The sequence below is a fragment of the Lemur catta genome, chromosome 9 (genome assembly GCF_020740605.2).
Source record: "Lemur catta isolate mLemCat1 chromosome 9, mLemCat1.pri, whole genome shotgun sequence".
NCBI lineage: Eukaryota > Metazoa > Chordata > Mammalia > Primates > Lemuridae > Lemur > Lemur catta.
The window spans coordinates 62184595-62195561 of NC_059136.1; positions in this window are offsets into that span (position 1 = coordinate 62184595).

The window sequence follows — 10967 nt, forward strand, 5'->3', positions numbered from 1 at the left end:
AAAAAATTATTCAGAATTTTGAGACAGTGACAGCAGAGCATTAAGCCAAGCACAGGACCCTTCTGAGGCCCTTTGCAACTGCATGGTATACCCTTATGATGACAGCCGTATCCCCTCGTCATTAACCCTGCCACAAAATCAACTAGACCCATATTCGGCAACTCTGAGTAACACTGTACTAAGAGATAGAAAGTGTGCTTGAGCTGCAGGCCTGCCTCATTCATTCCACAAGTGTTTACTGAGCACCTACTATGTGCCAGGCAGTGATTTAGGTGTTGGAGATAAAACAAACAAAAAGCCCTGGCCTCATAAAGCTTACTTTCTAGCAAGAGAGAGAGAGACAGAGAGAGAGAAAGAGAGAATGTGTGAATAAAATAAATAGTATATTAGATGGTGATAAGTGCTAAGGAAGAAAAAATAAACCAGGAAAGGGGTAGGATTGGATTGAGGGGTGCAACTTTTGGAGTTAACGTATTAACGTTTTTACAGCCATTCACTACAACAGTTAGAAGTAGAGAAACTATCACAGGAGAAAGCTGAAGAGGAAAGTGGAAGATGCTGGTAGTTGGAGAATAGGAAGCTTTTCAGGAGAGGGGACACAGTTTGTGATCATGCTGACACCCTTCCAGCCAAGCTGGTCTAGCTTGTGTAATGTAAAACGAGCTTTATTAAAAGAGTTTCAGTGAATGTAAGGGCTGAACAAATTATTAGTTCTTGTAGTCCCTAGAGTGTTCAGTAGCCCACATTTAAATCAGCTTTTCAGTCAAACCTTTCATATTCATGGTTAAATGAGCCAGTTGATTAAGCACCATAACTCAAGCCAAAAGTGGTGTGGGGTAGTTTTTTGGGTTTTGTTTTCCCCGGTCCTGTAAATTAGAGGTCCAGTGTGCCCAGGTGAAAGAGAGAGGGGAAGGTGTCTTCTGCCAGGCCTCTTTTATTCTGCCCAACACAGACCAGCACCAGACCTTCAAGAACATGACGCAGTTCAGTCTGTCTTTTTAATCAATGGTAGAAACCATTCAAGGTCCTCCCCAAGGGAACTGTTTACTAATTTCTGTTCATTTTTAAAATGAGGTTATAATCCATGTCTTGACAAATATAATACTTGACAATAGACATGAAAATGGAAAAGTCTAGGAAAAAAATAAGATTTCCTCTTTACGCCTTGTTTTTATGATGATTTTCTCCCTCTTTTAGTAAATCAATAGACAAAGATTACCAGGAAGCTCTTGAAGTCTTTGTTCTTGAGTCGTTTTTACACCTTGGGTTCAAATTCCACTTCTATTAATTTTTAAAACATCTGGTTGTGTGGGTAACTTTGAAAAGTAGAAATCGGCGTGGAATATGCTAACTATCCAGACGCAGGTCCAGGTACCGTATCCACCTTGTCACTCTCTTTAATTTGGGCCAAGCTGAAGTTGAAAGTTAACTGCTTAGCCAAGGTTTCCTGCCTGGTTCTCCAAGCTCGTGCCTGGTGCTGGCCAGAGGAGGGGATGCTGGGGCAGCTGGGGGGTGGCAAATAATAACTAGGGGTTGGCTGCTGCACCCCACCCCCACCCCACCAGACATGTTCACCCTGTGCTCTCATGCAGAAGGAAGAGGGCCGCTGGGGACGCCAGTTACTCATTTACCACTGCCACCCGGACCTCGGGCTGAATGGGCTCTGGCATGATTATTTGTTGGTGGATTCTGCCCACGTCCCGTCAGCGTAAACCCTGGCATCTCAGAAGCTGGCCCTGTCTCCCCCAGCCATTGTTGGGTTCTGGATGCATCTCTGCATTTCGAGAACTTCATGAAGTAGAAGAGACAAGAAGGGATGGTCAGACAGGACACACTGGGTCTCACCAGCCCATCCAATGCCAAGGAGCTCCCACATCTTGAGGAGACAATGAAAGGTTAAGGCGCAGCTATGCCCCATTGACCCTTAGGCTAACATGAGAGTATTATGATTAAAAAAATAAAAAGCCAGTTGTCGGTTCATTGATTGTAACAAGCGTACCCCGCTGGTGCGGCATGTTGATGGCAGGGGAGCTGTGCGTGTGCAGGTCAGGGGTGTAGGGGAACTTTCTGTACTTTCCACTCAATCTTGCCGTGAGCCGTAAACTGCTCTAAAAAAGAAAATCTGTTAAAGACTAAAAGAAATAAAAAGCTGTGAGGAAATCCCCCTATTCAAAATGTCTTCAGAGCCCAACCCCAATTGTTCTGTGGGGATGAAATAAAATGAGATTAAAACAATAAAAATATTCTTTATCCTTAGCAGCAATTTGCATGCAATTGAAAATGCAAATATTATATTTGAAAAACTGAACGTTTTAGTAGTTCCTATTAATAAAACATTTGCTGTACCCTGAACCAAGCACTTTAATTATTTTATTGACTCGTTAAAAACCATTATGAGGAAGGTACCATTATTATCATCCCTATTTTGCAGAAAACATGCTTAAATAATTAAGAAAATTGTGCCAAATCACATAGCCAATAAATGACTGAGCTCGGAAATTAGCATAATTGAATACAGGAAAAATTGACTGAGACAAGTCACTAAATATTTTTTGCCCTAAAAAAACCCTCCAAAATAAACATGTAAAAAGATTTTAATTAAAAAAAAAAAAAAACTTACCCTGAGCTTTAAAGGATAAACAAGCTATAGTTGACAAGCTTAGAGAAGGAAATACATAAAAAATAAATAGAGGGACATAGAAAGTGAGCACCGTTTTCCAAGCAATACACAGTGGGAGTGGGAGGTTTAAGAGAATTCTGCAAAAAAAAAATTGAAGCTAAGTTTGGAGAAAGAAAGTAAATGGCGAGAAGGAAGTACAAAAGAGAAGAAAGAAGTCTGTTGACAAGGTGGGACGCTCACATTTTTATGACTTTCCTAATGGAATTAATTGGTTTCAACAAGATGATAGTCTATGGTGGCACTGGCCATGCAAATATGCTTTTAAATTACTTAAATTCAATTACTTGATTCAAATATAAAACCTCTAAGGAGTTTTTAGTTTTTGTTTAGTATAGGTGCTGCTGCCTGCCCTGTGTAAGCCCAGAATGAGCTGGATGAAGACATGACCCAACTGTCCCCTCCATTAACTGTGGTTCCTGGGCCTCTGGTGGGGAGAGTGTCTCACGGCTCAGTGCCTAAAGTGATGTGTTTGGGGCACACCATGGCCCCTAAATGCAAGCCAGGGACTTCCCCTGGTGCTTACCTGAAGAAACAGTCACCTGTCTGACGCTGAAAGAAATGCTAGTCAAGTTTGTCTTCCTGAGACATTATGCTGGTCTTTTTCTAAAAGATTTTCAAGAGGATCCTCAACTTTGCTGCATTTTTGCCCTGTGTGCGATAGCACAATGTAGCTCCATGTACAGATGGCATGGGAGGGGACTGTCCTTCCACTCCCCACCCAACTGCACCCAAACACCAGAAACATCCAGACCTGTGAGATGAGCCCTTAGCAGAAGCCACCCTCATTGACAACAATGAGTCCTCCTGCTCTCTGTTCTCTTCCTTAAAACACTCATCTTAAAAGACAAATCTTCATTTCTGCATTCGTTGTCAAATTACACCAGTGCCCTGACCGTCCTGCTTAGCAAAGGCCTGCAAATAACTCGGAAATCAGGAAATTTGGGTTCTGGTCCTGCCTCTGTCTCACTGCCTCCTCTTGACAGTGGATCAGATGACGTGAGGCCCCTCCAGCTAACAGATTTTTATGACTGCGTTTGCATAATGCCTCACAGCAGGTGAACGCTGGAGTGAAAAAGAACTCAAATTCTGATCTTGGATATGCTACCCAAGACTGACCAGTTCACACTCACATACAGGAACACACTTGCACACGAGCGCACACACACACACACACACACACAGGCACACACAAACAGCCTCTATCCCATATGGCATAATACAGGCTAAGGAACTCTCATCACACAAATACAAAAGTATTACTAAAAAACCAGTCTCTATTACTGTCCTGCACTCCCGAATACGAACCAGTGGCTCCTGCTAAAATAGAATGAATAGATTTTTAAAATAACAATGAAAGAGCAAATGTTCAACCAGCAGGAGAATGACTGGATTGGCAGCCACTGGTGAAAAATCTTGTAAAATAACGTAATTCTGCTCCAACTTGGAGATAACAGTCATGGGAACATCTTAGGACAAACTAATGACAAGGAAATCAGCAAAACGATCTGCCCTTTACCTGTGATTGGACTGAACTTCCCTGTCTATATAGACTCCTGTTGTTATTATCACCAAATAACAAAAGGAATAAAAAATAGGAATGGGTTAATATTATTATAAATTGTTGAGTAAGTCTGGGTTGTGGAGAAGCTCAAAATAAATTCAGAATGTTTAAACAACCAAAGGGTCCACAACTCTGAGAATGTCACATCTAACATCCACTGTGTGAATTCATCCATCCCTGGAGCTCTTCAGAGCCCCCAATCCTACCTTGGGTGTCTACTTAGACTTTTATTTCTGTTACCTTTTATTTCTCTAGTCTGTCCTCGTGTTTATGAATTATTTATCCCTGGAATCTTTAACTAAAGAAGTCAAGGCATGAATAAACTTATAAATCTAGAGTAACAATGCCTCATTTAAGGATTGTCAGGTGGTGTGGTCACTGCAACATCGTGATATGCATACGTTTGGTTCCTAAGCAACGTAGAATCTGAAACTACATTGCAGGAGACTTATTTATAGTTGAGAATCATCATTTATAAGAAGGAAGTTACCAGTTGATCACAGTCTTGACCCCTTTGATCCAAAAACCGGCCGTCATCCTCAGTAAAGAGTCAACTTTCGATTCCTCAGTTCATAGGAAACATTGGAATAAACAGATTCAAATTACTCCCAAAGAAAATTAGTAGAAAGGTCTTTCCTCCTGAGAGGCAGTGGAAATCAATTAGTAGTCAGCTTAACGCTTAGTGTTTATTCTCAGGCTTGCTTGGGAAAAACTGTGAATAACCCAAGTCAGAGAGTGGGAGAGAGGAAAGGAGGAACGGAAGAGACATTCCGCACCTTTGCCAGACCACAGTCAGCCTGTCATTTCTCAAGCTCACAAGGAAAAACCTGCAGAGGCTTCTTTGGCAGATTATGTGAAGATCAAGAAATGGCCCTTGCAAAAGAGTCACTTGGGCAGCTCGGCAAAGGCAGAGCGCAGCGCAGTGAAGTGGTGCAGATGTCTTTTCAGAGGGAAATCCCTTGTCCTTCTGGCACTTGGAACACAAGGACGGGCAGGCCACCCCTCCTGTCACACCCGCAGAGCCGGCCAGTTAAGCAGGAACAGGTGGCCTGGCGTTCCTTGGCACTCACACTCGGTGAATTGAATATCAACAACCAGCAGTACTTCACTGCAGCTTCCAGTGCCTGCTTTGAGAAGATAATGTACATCTGCAGACTCAGAAGACATTAATCTGTCTCCTAAGGGAGCATGCTCAAGTGGATGCTTTGATCAAACTCAATTCAACAAGCAATTATTGAGCACCTACCATATGTCAGGCACTGTGTGAGGTGCTGAGGATAAATGGATGGACAAGGCAGCCCCCAGTCCTTACCGGGTCCTGAGCTAGCCCAGGAAGCAGGTAGGGATAAACCAGCTCCCCCAGAGCATAAATGCAGCGCTGCTGGGAGGAGGGAGTGAAGCAGCGAAGGCTCTCAGAAGTGAGAGCTGGGTATTCTCCAAACTTCCAGCTCCAGGAAGCAAACCCCAATCTTTCCTTTCAAAGTTCATTGTTCTAAGAACTGGCAAAGGCTTATAAAGAGCTACATTCTTTAGATACACAACATCCTAATTAGTGGTTGTCCTCCAAAGCCAAACAAAGCAGCCGAGTAGCAGGCTTCAAAGCAACTCTTCTGGTGACAGACTAGGACACAAAATGACTTTAAATGAGAGAGAATAAGCCCTGGCTAAGCTACATTTTGGCTAGTATCTCAATTATCACCATTGTTGGCATGCCTAATATATTCACTCAAAAAAACTCTTTTTCTCTTTGTCATCCCAGACCAAGCTAAATCTTTCTTCAGTAGTCACCAAAGGGAAATATTAACAAATTCATTAATTAAAAGATTTATGTAAACTTGACCCTGAAAAGCACCATTCCGTTTGAATTCAGTAAGTGAGCAAGTTCTTGTATCCAAGTCAAATATTTCCTAGCAGGGCTGAGCTTCACCTACAACTGGAGGCTGACTTTATTTTTAAGCATGGGTTACTTAAACAAATGTTCATCCTTCAGAATGGAATTGGAACAGTATAGTTGATTCTAGTTTAGGACAATGGACTTGATTTCTATCTCCAGCTTTAACTTTCATTCATTCTAGCATTTATGAGGCACCCACTACGTATATAGTACGGACTCAAAACTGAGCTCCCTCCACCACGTTCAGCCCCTGGTCCCCTCCTTCATTTTTTGTCACGGCACTTAGACTTCCTGACGTTGTGTCAGATGATACACTTAACTAGAACATATGCTTCACGACAGCAGGAACTTCAGACTGTTTTGATCACTGCTATAATCCTGGAGCCTAGAACAGCGCCTGGCAGGAAGGTTTTTGCTCGAGGACAGCACTTGCTCCTTCACGCAGGTGAATGAACGAGCCAGGCGCTGGGCGAGGCAGTCGACAGAAAGTTGTAGAATAGAGTGGCAGCGACGTCATTTCCGTATGTATGGAAGGAGTTGATGGGTCCCAGTCTAGGCTGGGAAGGAGACTTGCCTTACAGCTGGTTCGCGTGGCAAGCACAGTGTTTCTACTCAGATCACGATTTGGTGAGAATAATGGAGACTATGGGAGAGCAGTTTAATTCCTGCCCCCCACAAGATGGAACCCTCTCCCTCGGGAAACTGAGATTGACTAGGATAGACAGACATGTTAAACAGGCACATTGCGATAAACATGGTGGGTGCAAAACATACATAAATCAAGTGCTTGGGAAGCCCCAGGAAATCAACAACTAAATGGGGAAGATGCACGAGGACCTTTGAGCTGGGCCTTACAAGAGTAGAAACCTGCCAGTGTTACTGGTTTGCTCAAAAATCTTTAATAGTTTCCTCGAACACACATAGAGACGTTCTTGACTTCCAATAGCCTCTTTAGCTTAGGCACAGGCACATGAACTCTGGAGCCAGATTCCCTGGGTTCATGCCCTGGGCCTGCCACTTGTCAGATGTGTGACCTATCTCCCTGTCCCTATAGGTTAAGGATAATAATGTTCTGCCTACCTCAGAGGGTTGACATAAGAATCCATTTGCCTTAATAAATGCACTTAGAACGCAGCCTGACATACAGAGTGACACTAAGTGTTAGCTATTATTATTATTGCCATTAACAGACTAGCATGCCTAAGGATAAAAAGAAATTACCAACTATCACGTAAAGGCAGTTCTACTTTCCAACATAGGCCCTGAGGTCTATTGGGCATCCAAATGAAGACCTACACCAAAGAGAAGGCCAGTTTTAACACTGTAGGTAAATCTTGTCCCTAAAACATCAGCACAGCTTGTCATGCAAAGGGAATCGAATTGAATCATTCTTCTATCCACAACATGGCTTCACAGAAGCAATGAAGGAGGAGGAGAAGCGAATGGACTCTTGGCCCTGTGCAAGGCACAGTAAAAAATACTAAGTAGGAGATTTTATTTACTCATTTATTCATTTATTTGTTTACAAAGTGTTTCATGCAGATCTGACATGGCCTACCACTAACTCATAAATTGGAACGGTTCCTGCTTTTCTTTCAAGAGTCTTACTGTAGTATTGATTTTATACTCATTTAATTGAGAATATCCTAAATATTTATGATATACTAAATCACACAAATAATTTAACTTTTAGAGTCCTACTCCATGTTGTCACAGATGACAAGATTTACTTGTTTTTTAAGGTTGAACAGTATTGTACTATGTATGCTATACATTTTATTTACCCATTTATTTGTTGATACACACTTAGGTTGATTCCATATCGTGGCTATTGTGGATAATGCTACAATAAACAAGGGAGTGTAGATATCTTTGATGTACCAATTTCATTTCCTTTAGCTATATATTAATACTCAGAAGTGGAATTGCTAGATGATTTGGTAGTTCTATTTTTAATTTTTTGAGGACCTCCTATACTATTAGCCATAATGGCTGTACTAATTTCCATTCCTATCAATAGTGTGCAAGGCTCCCGTCTTCTCCACATCCTCACCAACACTTACGTTTCATCTTTTGGATAGTAGTCATTCTACCAGGTGTGAGGTGATATTTCATTGTGGTTTTATTAATAATGTGTATTTCCCTGATGATTAGTGATGTTGAGCATTTTTTCATGTGAGGACACTTCAAAAAGTTCATAGACAAATGGAATTAAAAGATAAAAATAAAAAATATAAACTTTATTTCTCAGCGTAAGCTCCATCAAGTTCAAGACACTTTTGTAAGTGATGATACCAGCCATTTAGTCCATCCCTAAAGAACTGAGGGTCCTAAGAATTTAACCGTGTCAATACAGTCTTTTTTACATTATTAACTGAAGAAAAATGGGTGTGCTTTATAATTTTTTTTTACCTTATTTCCTGTGGTCTTGATACACATTTTTTTAAGATTAGGATACAAAAAGAAGTCAGAAAGAGCTACAGCAGGACAGTAAGGTGGATGCCTAATGATTTCCCATTGAAACTCTCACAAAATTGCCCTTGATTGATGAGAGGAATGAGCAGCATTGTCATGGTGGAGAAGGATACTCTGGTGAATCTTTCCCAGGCATATTTCTGCTAAAGCTTTGGCTAACTTTCTCCAAACACTCTCATAATAAGCAGATGTTATTGGTCTTTGGCCCTCTAGAAAGTCAAGCAAAATGCCTTGAGCATCCCAAAAAAACTGTTGCTATGACCTTTGCCCTTAACTGGTCTACTTCTGCTTTGACCGGACCACTTCCTTGCCTTGCCTTGCCTTTGCCTTGATTGTGCTTTATCTTCAGGACTGTACTTGAAAAGTCATGTTTTATTGCCTATTACAATTCTTCAAAGAAATGCTTCAAATCTTCATCTCATTTGTTTAAAATTTCCATTGAAACCTCTGCTTTTATCTGCAACTGATCTGGGCACAACAATTTTGGCATCCATTGAGTGGAAAGTTCACTCAACTTTAATTTTTCAGTCATAATTGTACAAGCTGAACCAGATGAGATGTCCATGGTGTTGGCTATTGTTTCTGTCGATAATCATCACTCCTCTTCAATTAGGGCATAAACAAGGCTAATTTTTCCCTCTCAAATTGATATGGATAGTCTACTGCTGTGGGCTTCATCTTCCACATCATTTCATCCCTTCCTAAAACGAGCTGCCAATTTGTAAACTGCTGATATCTTTGGGGCATTGTCCCCATAAACTTTTCATGAAGGGTCAATGATTAACCATTCTTCTACTTAAGCTTCACCATAAATATGATGTCTGTTCTTGTTTCAGTTGTAGGAGAATTCATGTCTTATCCTTCTTAGTGCCTCATACTAGAGCCTGTTCACACATGTTATAACAAGTTAGAATGCGTTTATTTTGATGCAAAAAAAAATTTGAAATCCACACATACTTTTTTCATCATAAGCATTTTCCATGAACTTTTTAAAGATCCTTTGTACCTCTTGGCCATTTTTATGTCTCCTTTTGAGAAATGTCAATTCAGGTTGAGTCATTCTTTCTGACAGCATTTGGACAGCAAAGCCAAATTATATTAAGGCAGCTCCCAGTAACCATAAGCCATGTCTTCAGCATTCGGAAGAATGTTTCCATTTTCTAAGTGTACATGCAGTACCTCCAAAAATACAGTTTTACACTACTAAAACAAAAGGCCAATGCAAACACATTGCTGTTTTACTTGATTGGAAATTTACTAATGAATTATCTAATTCATTAGGAAGTAGTTCTCAACTCTTAATTATGGAGGCAATATTAAGGATAAGTCCTGTGTGTCAACAGCCAAGAGTCCTCACCAGACTCAGAGTTAGAAGAAAACACAGAAGAAGTAAATCTTTATGATCTTAGGTTAGGCAATGGTTTCTTAGATATGACACCAAAAGCACAACCAACAAAAGAAGAAATAAACTGGACTTCACCAAAATTAAACTTTTGTGCTTCAAACAATTCCATCCAGAAAGTGAAAAGACAACCCACAGAAAGGGACAAAGTATTTACAAATCATGTGTCTGTTAAGAGCCTTATAACCAGAATATATAAAGAACTCTTACGACTCAATAATAAAAAGACAACCTAATTTTAAAATGGGCAAAGGATCTGAATAGAGTGACATTTTTCCAAAGAAGGTATACAATGACCAATAAGCACATGAAAAGATCCTCAACACATCATTAGTCACTACGAAAACACAAATCAAAGCCACAAGATACTTCAAACACACTAGGCTGGCTATAATCAAAAAAAGACTGCAAGTGTTGGGGAAGATGTGGAGACATTGGAATGCCCCTTCAATGCTGGTAGGAAGGTAAATGGTACAGTCACTTTGGAAAACAGCTTGGCAGTTCCTCAGATGAAACATAGAGTTAACTTTTAACTCAGCAATTCCACTTCTAGGCATACACCCAAGAGAAATTCAAACCTATGTGCACACAAAAATTTGTGCCCATATTTCCATAGCAGCATTATTTGTAAGTCAAAAAGTGGAAACCACCCAGATGTCAACTGATGAATAAATAAAAATGTGGGACATCCATACAATAGAATGTTATTTGGCAATAAAAAAGACTATGTATTCATGCGTGATATAAGATGGATGAACCTTGAAAACATACTAAGCGAAAGCAGTCACCGAAGACCACGTAACATATGACTTCTAAATATAGTAGTTGGTAAACTCAGGAATTGGCAACAGTAGAATTGCTTGGCTTAATAACTGTCTTAGTTTGTTTTCTGCTGCTATAAAGAATACCAGAGACTGGGTAATTTATAAAGAAAGAGAAATATTGTTAATTTATA